Source organism: Panulirus ornatus, chromosome 9 (genome assembly GCF_036320965.1).
Source record: "Panulirus ornatus isolate Po-2019 chromosome 9, ASM3632096v1, whole genome shotgun sequence".
In the NCBI taxonomy this organism is placed as follows: domain Eukaryota; kingdom Metazoa; phylum Arthropoda; class Malacostraca; order Decapoda; family Palinuridae; genus Panulirus; species Panulirus ornatus.
The window spans coordinates 41,003,815-41,016,048 of NC_092232.1; the positions used below are offsets into that span (position 1 = coordinate 41,003,815).

At 39.0% G+C, this 12,234-nt stretch overlaps 1 non-coding gene across 1 annotated transcript; it reads left to right on the plus strand.

Annotated features, from left to right (window-relative positions):
- The first annotated feature begins 11,366 nt into the window (after positions 1–11,366).
- On the plus strand, positions 11,367–11,440 carry TRNAN-GUU (transfer RNA asparagine (anticodon GUU)). Its single transcript has one exon. It is a non-coding gene; the product is annotated as a tRNA-Asn (tRNA).
- Positions 11,441–12,234: the final 794 nt, after the last annotated feature.

Below are 12,234 nucleotides of genomic sequence, written 5' to 3' on the forward strand. Positions count from 1 at the left end.
CGGAAGAAATTGTCACAAGATATTGGAATTCCAACTAGACAATCGGGATGATTATCATCAATACATTAAACATGTGTGGCACTTATGTAATAATGCAGACAACAATTACCTCTATATCCACAGTTTCAGCTACAGGTCCAACTAAAGCTTGAGTATTTCCAGACCTCCTTAACACAACAGATTAGGCATTCCGTTGTTAACATAAGTATTAGTGATCTGAGCTCACCAACTTATGATCCTTGATTGTAAGAACATTTACCATGAACCATAACATCTAGATACGAGAATCACACTATGAGCCACACCACTCAGTACTCGGTTAAACCATGTGTATTGTGTAATATCTTATTTAGACGTCGAATCTTCTTTTCTTCTGAAACGTTGCTTCGTTTATATAAGGGATTGATTCGTCCTTGTATGGAGTACTGCTCTCACATCTAGGGTGGTTTTATCTCTGCACACTTACTTGACAGAGCTGAGTCGAAACCATTCCTATTAATAAAATGTCCCAAGCGACGTCCTCTCTTGACCTTCTTGGCCAACGTTGCCATGTTGGTTCACTTTCCCTCTTGTATAAGTATTACTTTCTTCTTTGCTCCTGAGACCTGGATGTTTACCTGCCCCCTTGACTAGCTAGAGCACGCAATGTTCATCAACCCGCTGCGTCACATGATTACTGTGTGGCCAATAACTATGACTTGGCACATTTGAAAAGATAGGTTTTCCACTTCTTGTAATATTCGTAATATCTTTCCCTTGTTTGTTTCTTTTTGCCTTTCATGATTTGCTCTTTATTCTAAATAAGGCCAGGCCTTGAAGTGGTCTTTGTCGGTGAATGAAGCTTTTGACATAAAAGAAGAAAATCTTACAAGCACCAAACACCTACTTTATTCACATAAGTTCCTTTGATACCTCCTGTCAGCACAATCATTTTAGGTAAAATCTTGATAGAGTCCAACATATCTATGTATCCCAGACCCTGGTATCATGGTGTGCTACGAATCTTTGGGTTTCCGCCTGACTCTGCCAATGAAAGAAAGGGAGTAGACAGTAGTAGTACCGGCCTCTCCCACGGCCTTTACCTAAGATGTCCTGGAAACCTCATGAAGGTGTAGGAGGTACACTTGATTGACCCTATTCAACCATAGCAGCTTCCCTGAGATCTTTGGAAGGTCCAGCAGGTACAAGAGGCTAATAAATCTATCCATGAAGATTGCTAGAAACCTTAAGATGAAGGTAGAACTATAATCACATCATAACACCACATCTGAAGTTCACGAGACCCTTTAAAGATAGGAAACTAAAATTGAAACTGAAATATTTATTGACACATTTACAACAAAAGACGGTGTAGTATACTACTCCCCTCCTCATCTTTATCACCCTTAGTGGGATTTAGAAAAAAAAGACGTTCACAAATATTATAGATTTTGTGGTGATATGTACAGTGCAAAGAAAACAAGCAATGCACCTCATTTTGAATCCCCTGAACTCAATACAAGGATGTCACAACTATGGTGCAAAGTTTTTGTACTGTGCAAGAATTTTTTTTTCAGTCACATCAATAATAATCATCCGACAAAATTATCCTTTTTAAATTACTAATTTCGTTGTTTCTGTACAGCTGAATTTTTCACAACTTAATACATGATGTTCTCATGTATGTCCATCCCTCAATTGGCAAAGTTGACAGGGTCGACCAATCCCCCTACTTAACTGCCAATGATATCTATACCCCAATCTTAGTCTCATTATCACATTATCCACAGATGTAAGGTTTGCCACATAAGTTACAGTTGTGTTATTTAACATATATAAATAATATAAAGTCTCACTATGTTTAGCAGTTACACTTATGCTTACATATTCCCATCCCTCTCTTATTCTTTTCATTTCATTTTTTATCATTCCTATACTCTTATAACTATCAATATCTATATACATATTTTTTGTGGCTTCTCTGGCCAACCCACCATCCATTTCATTAAAATGAATCTCTACATGTGATGGAATCCATATAAACTGTACATCACTTTTCATCTCTTGAGGTACTATAACCAGGCGTTTACAAATGTTAACAACATGGTAGTTACAAGGGTACTTACTCTTCAAGGCCTTCAATGCACTTCTACTGTCCACAAAGAAATACGTATCTTCACATTTCTCTATAGCAATCTGAAGACCCTCACAGATTGCATGTAACTCAGCCAGAGTGGATGAGGAGTTATCACTAATCCTTGAACTAATTGTTTCATATACGAAACGTTCATATTTGTAAATGACGTAGATTCATTTTCAGAATTAACTAAAAGTTTTGCTAGAAATTTCAATTTCATAAATCTTGAACAAAAGCTAAGTCATATTCATGTTCAAACAATATCAATATATGCACTACAGGTGCAACAATGGGTCTTAACTAATATTTGTAAAAACAGTTATTCCGTAGAAAGCGACGATGTTCGCGCTTTTAGCGTTGAGAGTTCACTATGAGGGAGATTTACGTAATCTCGTTGTGAAAGCGGAAAACCTTATCTGGCAGCGAATTTTCCACATATTTTAGGAGACTTGGTATGTCTGACTGATAGAAACCTTGTATGATGAAGTTTGTTCCATGACTTTTATATATATTTCTCAGGACTTCTAGATGGCCTCTGGGGTGTTCATTATGTTTGTAATGTAATTCCAGAAATCTGTTGTTGAGGATTATAGTGAACCTCTAGATAGTTTTTGCTTTTTATTTTGGCTTGTGTTTCTAATGGTGAAACCTCTGGACTACCTAATGTTTCAAGACTTTCATCTCCTACACCTACTGGATGCTTCCAGTAAATCTCTGGAATGGTTCAGAAGATAGTCGTTGTACGTAACTGTTCTCTGCCTGGTGAACTCTGATGGACCTCTTTAGAGTTCTAAATGTGGAAAGAGTGGTGTGGTTTCTTTTATAATTTTCTATCATTAACATGATTATATTTTCAAAACGAATTCTTCAGTCGAGAGCAAAAGTCCTCATATATGGCAGCTCTTACAATACGAAAAAGTCTTCAAATACATATAAAAAGTTTTAGAGAGAAGAGAAGAATAATAATCTTAGATGAAGTAGATAACCTACCTCTTACTATAGCTACAGGTCATAGTTGTTGAGAAATATGTGAGAAAGTAAAGAGTTTCACATCCTACCGGTGTAAAGAAGAGATCAGATCGTACCTGTCAGGAAAGATAAAAGAGGCAAAGGGTTTCAAAGTCTAGCGGTGTAGGGAAAGAACCAGATATCACAACGACCCACCCTTGAGATGTCAACGGCCACACGGTAAGCATGTGAGCTTTAGATTGCCGATTATTGCCTGGTATGGTTTATAATGTGTTTCCCGAGTGTGGATGTTGAGGTTCCTGACAAATGTTCTTATGATCAAGGGTCGTCCCTGGATGAGCTCGAATCACCAACCCTCGGTGAATAGCCTAACACAATAACCTGTTACGCCGAGGAAGTGTGGAAACACCGCAGCTTCAGACGAACCATTTGAGGGAACTGTGGATAGGAAAGTAACTGATTGTCTGCAACAACAAATGACTGATACATCATAATGTAATAATAATCATCTTCGCTTAGTTGAAATTCCAATATCTATTGTGTATTTCCACAAGGTGTGACCCTCAAGGGACAATTATGTCACTGTCCAAACTCGGCTATGAACAGGAGCACTGCCCCGTCTCCTGTTAGACATCACTCCTATATGTTATGTAAAACATTCAGTGCCACAAGGACTCGTCACCAAGTCTACCTGAAACTGAGTTATTTCCAGGCCTCCGTGGCACAATAGGTTAGCGCGTTCGGATGTTAACCGAAAGTTTGGTGGTTCGAGCCGACCCGGGTGCGACACTTTATGTAAGACAACTCCAGAACTTACAAGAAACCTCAGATTCATACAGGCACAGGACATAATCACAACCTTTCTGTGCTATCAAGAAAAGATAACTATAAACCTCCAAAAGTTATCCAAGTCATATGTAATTCATCCTTACCAGCTTCCTTGAAGTCCACAGGAAACCTCAACAAAGGTGGAGCCTCATGCCACATCATAAGACCACACCGGACTTTCAGCAAAGCCCTTAAAAGGCAGACACAGGAGTCATACTTCCATGTTAGTTTATGACCACTCCAGATTTTCACAATATACAAGTAAGTAGGTACAGGATACACACGTCATGTAACGGTAAGAGCATTTCAGAGGATCATTATAAACCTCATCACGCACAATGCAGCTCTTCATGCCTACCTGAAGCCTGAGTCCATAGTAATCTGAACTGAATATTTATTCTATTTCTGGAAGTATGTCCACATGTATTTCTCTTAACTACGGATATTGTTTTTTTTTTTTTTGCCTCTCTCTCATTTGGATATTTTTTTCAATTTTAACTCCCGGAAGTACTTGGTTTCGTACCTTCGCCACTGGTAGGTCATACAGTACTCAACAACACAATATATTTTATCATTACATTGTGGCAGTTGGTAAGAAGAGAGTCTGCCATAGTAATGTTCATTTCACTCCCTCTAACGATAAGCCAAACATACACAAGGGTTCCAGTTGGATTTCGTCCGGACACAAAAGACTTACTGTTTAAAGTTGTATATCGTTAATTACATAAATCATTTTTCTTAAGTAAAATGACATCAAATGGCAGTGGAAGCGTGCTGGGCCCAAAACCCATTGATCAATAGACCGAAACCATGCTCTTCTGAGTGATTTTTCTTATTACAGGAAGGGACGAATCTCTAGACCTGATCCATCAAGGGTAACATCATTACAGTTAATAGGGTCAGAGTGGACAAGTGGAGTGAAGGAAGAGTCAGTCATTTGCCCAAGTGTCTGAGACAAAGGCAGAACGTTTTGCCTGACTCTTGTGTCTACTGGTGGAGGCTCCTGTTAATCCCTACAATGATCATTAAGTTTATTAGATAGCTCCAGTTCTTGATGTCGATGCTTCCAGTGATCTGATATGAGACAGCAAGTTGGAAGATCCTTAAAAGACGTGAATTAGTGGAATGAATCGTGCACACACCACTGCTGAATTCATAGGTTCTTTCCAGCATAAGAGAAACTGACAGAGTGAGTCGATCAAGATCTACTTTTCTTACTGTGTCTTATAAAGACTTCATCTGTATACTTACACATAAGTGGAAATGAATAAGAAACAGGCAGTAATCATCAACATATAAGAGTGTGATAACATGCTGCAGTACAATACCACCACCAGCAGAACGCTGCCTCAGGCCACCTGAATGGCTCGCATGCGTTAATTGCAACTCATATTTGTAAATGTTGTTAGATTCATCCTTAGAATTGACTAAAAATGTTGCTAAGAATAGGAAAATGTACATGTATTGAATCATAAACTAAATTTCATTCACGTTAAGTAATTTGTCGTTATATGCAATACGAGCACATGGAAGGATACTGATCGTTTTTCTGAAAACAATATCTAGCCAAATAAGGAAGAATTCGCCTTATAATTGCTGAAAGATTTAAGTCAATCGGTGAGAGAGGTACGTCCATCGGAGGGACAGTGTATGAACTTAGCTGATTGCGTGACTTTTCCGCCCATCGTCGGAGACTTGGTATGTCTGACTGATGAAAACCTCATAAGATGAAGTTTGTTCCATTACTTCCATAACTACCCCTTGGGACTTCAACAGGGCATTTGGGTTGTTCTTTATAATAGCAATGTAATTCCTGTCTCTGTTGCTGAGGTTTATAGTGAACCTCTGGATAATTTGGTGAGACACCTGATTCTGTTGGTGGAACCTCTGGATTACCTCACTTGCCGAGACCCACTAGAAACTTTTAGTGAGCCTCTGGAATGGTCTACAATAAGGTCGTTGTAAGCAACACCTTTCTGCCTGATGATCTAAAACCGTGTAACAAATTTTCTAATTGATTATGTCAAAGAAGTATATAAAAAATGGCTGCTATTTCCTTGAAATTTTTCTATTCTGATCAGGACAGTGATATATTGAAAGTTACCCATTTTTTAAAACATTCCAGATAGATTCATTGCTAAGTAAATGATATAGAACTTTCTAGAAGTTTCCAGTAATATACATATTATTATAGATAAAGAGCCTTCAGCTAACCACCTCAGTTTAGATTTAGCCGCCTAAGTGGATACATATAAGTACGTAAAATTTTCTGATATAACATCTAGAGGCTGCAAGCATCCGGCAGACGCATTTTGCTATGTTTCCCGCCAATTTAGCAAAACAATAGCGAAACATTAAAACATTATTTCGCAGCAGCATATGCTAAGATGTGCGAGGCCTACCATGCATATTTCGGCATGCCTGTCGGGTATCAAGACAAATTCTAAGCACCTCATTACACCTGCAAACAATGCAAAAAAAAAAAAATATCTGAAAAGTAGGCAGACAATTGATGCTCGTTTGGTTGGCGGAATTTTATGTTATTTGACAGCTCTTTCAGGAGCCTCAAAGTCGAGCTGATCCATAACGAGAACAAATACCAGTTTCTTCCCCTTGTTACTAGGTGCACCTCAAAGAAGAAAACAGCAGTGTCAAGACCTTGCTGAACGCCTCGAATTATGGTGAGTACGACTGGGAGGTCATCGGACACTTCAAAATGGTGGCATTCCTGATGGGTCTCCAAGTTGGTTTTACCAAGTTTCCCTGCTCTCTTTGCCTTTGGGACACCAGGGACACCGCGGCGCTCTACTGAGGACGGGACTGGCCACAGTGGACGGAATTCTCTGTGGGAATGAACAACGTCAAGTGGGAGCTACTGGTGGACCCCTCAGAAGGTGTTGATGCCACCATTGCTCATAATAATAGGCCTTATGAAACAATTTGTCACTGCTCTAGATAAGGAATCTCCAGCCTTCAAGTACCTAGAAGATTTCTTCCCTAAGCTGTCTGAGGCAAAGGTCAAATCCGGTGTCTTCGTCGGACCACAGATAAAGAAGATCCTGGAGTGCAAGGAAATCCCCAAGAAGCTCACTAGGGAGGAGAAGGCAGCTTGGTATAGCTTTGTCGCCGTGGGTCGGGGTTTCCTGGGCAATCACAAGACCGAAAACAATGTGGAGCTGGTTGAAACTATGATGAAGAACTACGACAAAATGGGCTCCTGGACGTCCCTGAAAGTCCATATTCTTGACGCTCATCTTCATAAAATCCAGGAAAACATGAAAGCGTATTCGTAGGAGAAAGGCGAGCGCTTCCACCAGGATGTGTTGGACTTTGAACAACGTTACCAAGGAACATGTAACGAGAACATGATGGGAGATTATATTTGGGGTTTGATTCGTGAAAGTGATTTATACTACAATGTAAATCTTAAAAACTCCTCACCTCTAAATGTTTTGTGATTACTTTTGTTTAACATCAGTGTTAATACAAGTTAAGTATAATTCATATGTTGTTCGTTTAAATATATTTACGTATGACTTTCGGTTCACACGCTACACGCAGATATCACCAGGAATTTATGATCTGAGAACAATGATCTGGTAACAAGTCCCCGTACAGGAACATGAACTTCAGAACGTTGACTTAGGCCAGGTGGGCTGCTCACATGCGTTGTTACCATCTCTTATATCTCCAGATTCATCTTCATAACTGACTATGAATGTACTCAAGAATAATGAATCCCTATAAACTGAACCAAGAGATAAACTGCCTTCATATCTAAACTGTTAATAAACATAACCACTATGAATGTATGGAAGAATCTTAATCATTAATGTTACTATTCATATATTCAACGTCGACGACGTTTGATGCGAATGTGAACAGTCAAATTGTTATAGATCTACGCCCCTTGACGGGAGAGAGGATGACCTCTGCTGATTGGGTGGGAAATTTGTCATGTCAGACCAATGGACAGTGTCTAACATGAAGTTTATGACGTGACTCTTTTTATTGCTTTTTGAGATTTCCAGAGTGCCTTTGGAGTGTTCTTTATGTCTGTGTGATGTGATTCTAGGATAATGTTGCTGAGGTTTATGGTGAACCTATACAGTTATTTCTTAATGTGGCTTCAGTTTCAGATGCTGAAACCTGTGGTTTACTACATACGTCAGGAGTCACGTCTTTTATCTCCTTGACCTGCTGGAAGCTTTCAGTGAGCTTTTAGAATGGTGTAGTATATGATTATTCTAAGCATCCTGTTGATACTTGATGATATCTGGTGGCTCTCTGGATAGTTCGTAATGTAAAGAATGTTGTGTGCAAAGTTCATTAGTTTTTTAATCATCAATATCACTTTATTTTCGAAAGGAAATATTCACTTCTAGAGAAAAGTCCTCATCGACGCTATGACTTAAATGAAATATACAGAATGACTTCAAAGACAAAGAATTAGTTAAAGAAGAGCGAGAAAGTAAGGGATGAGGCAATTAGTTTACTTCTTATAAAGCTGTATTCCTGTAGACTGACGTCTGCTAGTTAGATATAAGGCGTCTTCGTCTGTATGATGAAGTTTAGAATGAACTTCTGGAATACAATTAGCATACTCTTGTAGTGTCTATCCATTAATTCTTTACTTGTATGTAGTAAACCTCTGGCATGACCAAAAGTTAATATAGTTACACGACTCTTGTCTCTGCTTTTAAACGGTCTGGTAAACTACAGATATGTTCTTATGATGTGATCATAAAAGTACCTTTCATTTTGAGGGTTCAAGCAATCTTGAAACCTTCAAATTTTCAAACCTGCTGGAGTTTCCAGTAGACCTCAAGGAAGCTGCTGAGAAAGGATAGGATCAATCAGTGTACCTCCTACACCTGCACGAGGTTTCCAGTACACCTGAGGGAAGCTGTTGAGTATAAATTAGTTCCCACTGCTTTACCTGCTGCAGGCTTACAAAGAACACTGTTGATGATGAATTAAGTTTGATTAGAGGTTTCCAGCACACCTCAGTGAAGGTGTTGAAAACAAGTTACGTTTCACTGCTATCCCTGCTGGAGGTTTCCAATGAGCCTTAAGGAGGCTGTTCGAGTTGAATTAGTTGTAATTGTTCAACCCGATGAAGGTTTCTAATTGGACCACAGCTAAGCTGTTGAGGATAAATCATATGTGATAAACCTACTGGAGGTTTCCATTAAACTTTAGGGAAGCTGCTGCAGATAAAGTAGCTATGAATCCTGTGCCTTCTGAACATTGTCAATAAAACTCGCAAAAGCTTTTAAGGATATGTTTGTGTTACTCCTATAACTGAATAAAGGTTTCCAGTAGAACTCAAAAACGCTGTTGAGGGTAAATTAGATGAGACCCTTATGCCCGATAAAAGTTTTTGTGGATAAATTTGATGTGACTCCCATAACTTTTGAAGGTTTCCTGTCAACCTCTGGGATCGTTTGTGGTAGACTGATGTACCTGTTTCCAGTAGCCTCTTATTAACCATTGGAGTTGTCTGTCCCAGTGTCTGAGAAAAATTTCAGAATGTTTTGTTTCATTCCTGTATCTACTGGTGGAGGCTCCTAGGAGTCAACCACTGCAATGATCTTAAAGTTTGATATTCAACTCCAGTAATTGATATTAATGTTTGTAGTAAACTGACTACAGATTACAAATTAGAGATCCTGAAAGTGGAAAATTTTACATGAAGATTGTGCGAGCACCTTCCGCCAAATTCAATGATTGTTTCCGATACAAGACAAATTTCCAGAAACATTGGAACATGATCTACTGTTTATTTATTGTGTTGTATAGAAGATATATAGATATACTTACTAATGAGAGGAAATAAACAGGCAATAGGCAGAAATCACCAAAATATAAGTGTGATAACAGTCGCCGTACAATATCACGAACACCAGCCTAGCTGGATGGGCCTCACGCATTTATGCCAGTTCATATTTGTAAATGACGCTAAATTCATCATCAGAATTTAATAAAAGTTTTGTTAGAAATTTGAAATTACATAGATGCTGAACAAAAGATAAATCATGTTCTTCTTCAAACAATATCAGTATATCCACAAAATCAATTATACCGACGAAAGCATCGGCGTTCGCGTTTTTAGCCCTGAAGGTCACACTGAGGGAGATTTACGTCACCTTGTTAGAAGAGCAGAAAACCTTAGCTGACTGAGTGAAGTTTCCGACAATTGTAGGAGACTTGGTATGTCTGACTGATAGAAAGCTTGTATGATGAAGGTTTTTCCATGTCTCCTATATCTACTTCTCAGGATTTCCAGATGACCTGCGGGGTGTTCATTATGTTTGTCATGTAATTCCAGGATCTGTTGTTGAAGAAAATAGTGAACCTCCAGACTGATTTCACTTTTCCTTTGCCTTTATCTTCTAACGGTGAAACCTCTGGATTACCTAATGTGTCAAGTTTTTTATCTCCTAGAATTCCTGGATGCTTCCAGTGAACCTATGGAATGGTTCAGAAGAAGGATGTTTTACGTAAGGTTTTTCTGCCTGGTGAACTCTGATAGGCCTCTAGAGAGTTCTTAATGTGGAGAGAGTAGTGTGATTTGCTTCATAATTTTCTATATGTCATTAACATAATTATTATTTTTCAAATGGAAGGCTTCAGTTGTGAGCAAAAGACCTCATCAATGGCAGCTCATAGAACATGAAAAGGTCTTCAAGGACTTATAAAAGCTTTAGAGAGAAGAGGAAGAATAATAATTTTAAATGAAGTAGATAACTTACTTCTTACTATAGGTACAGGTCACAGTTGTTAGGAAATATGTGGGAAGGTAATGAGTTTCACATACTATCGTTGTAAAGAAGTCGTCAGATCGTAGCTTTTAGGAAAGAAATGATAGGCAAAGGGTTTCAAAGTCTAGCGGTGTAGAGAAAGAACCAGATATCACAACTGCTCATCGTTGAGATGTCATCGGCCACACAGTAATCATGTGAAACACTAGATTGCCTAGTGACGCATTAGATTTCCGAGTGGTACGGTCTGTGGTGAGATGTTGAGGTTCCTGGCAAACGTTCTTATAATCAAGGGTCGTTCCTGGATAAGCTCGAATCACCAACCCTTCGGTGAACATCCTAACTCACTAATCTCTTTTGCCAAGGAAACCTGGAAATATCCCAGCTACAGACGGAACATTATCATGAACTATGGATGAGAAGGTAAGAGATGGTCTGCGTCATTACGTGACTGCCAAACAGGAATAATGTAATGATAATCATCCCGGTTGATCAGATGAAATTCCAATATTTTGTGTGTATTTCCACAAGGAGTAATCCTCAAGAGCAACAGAAGTCCTTGTCTAAACTTGGCTTTGAATACGAACACTATATCCTCTCCAGCTACACATAACTCCTATATGTTATCTAAAACAGTCAGTGCCACAAGCACTCGTCTCCAAGTCAGCCATAAGATGAGATATTTTCAGGCCTCCGTGGCACAATAGGTTAGCGCGTTCGGCTGTTAACCGAAAGGTTGGTGGTTCGAGCCCACCCGGGGGCGACACTTTATATGAGACAACTCCAGAACTTACAAGAAACTTCAGTTTTAAACAGGCACACGAGTTAATCAAAAACTGTATGTAATCTCAAAAAAAACTAACTGTAAACCTCCAAAAGTTATCTGCGTCATATGTAATTCATCCTTACTAGCTTCCGTGAAGTTCACTGGAAACCTCAACAAAGGTAGAGCCCCATGCCACATCATAAGATCACACCGGAGGTTAAGAAGAACCCTTGAAAGGCAAACGCAGAAGTCACACATTCAAGATACCTTATGACCACTCCAGATGTTCACTATATACATGCAAATGGGTACAGGATGCACACATTATGTGATGTTAAGAACATTCCAGAGGATCATTCTAAACCTCATCAGGCAGACTACAGCTCTTGATATCTACTTGACACCTAAGTCCATAGAAATCAGGCCAATGAATTTTTATTCTGATTCTGAAATCATGTCCACTTGTCTTTCTCTAAACTACGGGTATTGTTTCTTCACTCTTATATGGACATTTTTTTCAGTTTCTACTCCCGAGAGTTGCTGGTTTCGTACCTCCACCACTGGTAGGTCATACAATACTCAATATCCCAGTACATTTTATCATTATAGTGTGGCATTTGATAAGAGGAGAGTTGCCATTGTAATTTCACTTCTTTCCCTCTACCGCTGGGCCATACATAAACAAGAGTTCCAGTTGTGTATTAGCCGGACACACAAGACTAACTGTTTAAAGGAGGTTATCGTCAATTACATTAATGATTTTTTCTTCAGTAAAATGACACCAGTGGCGC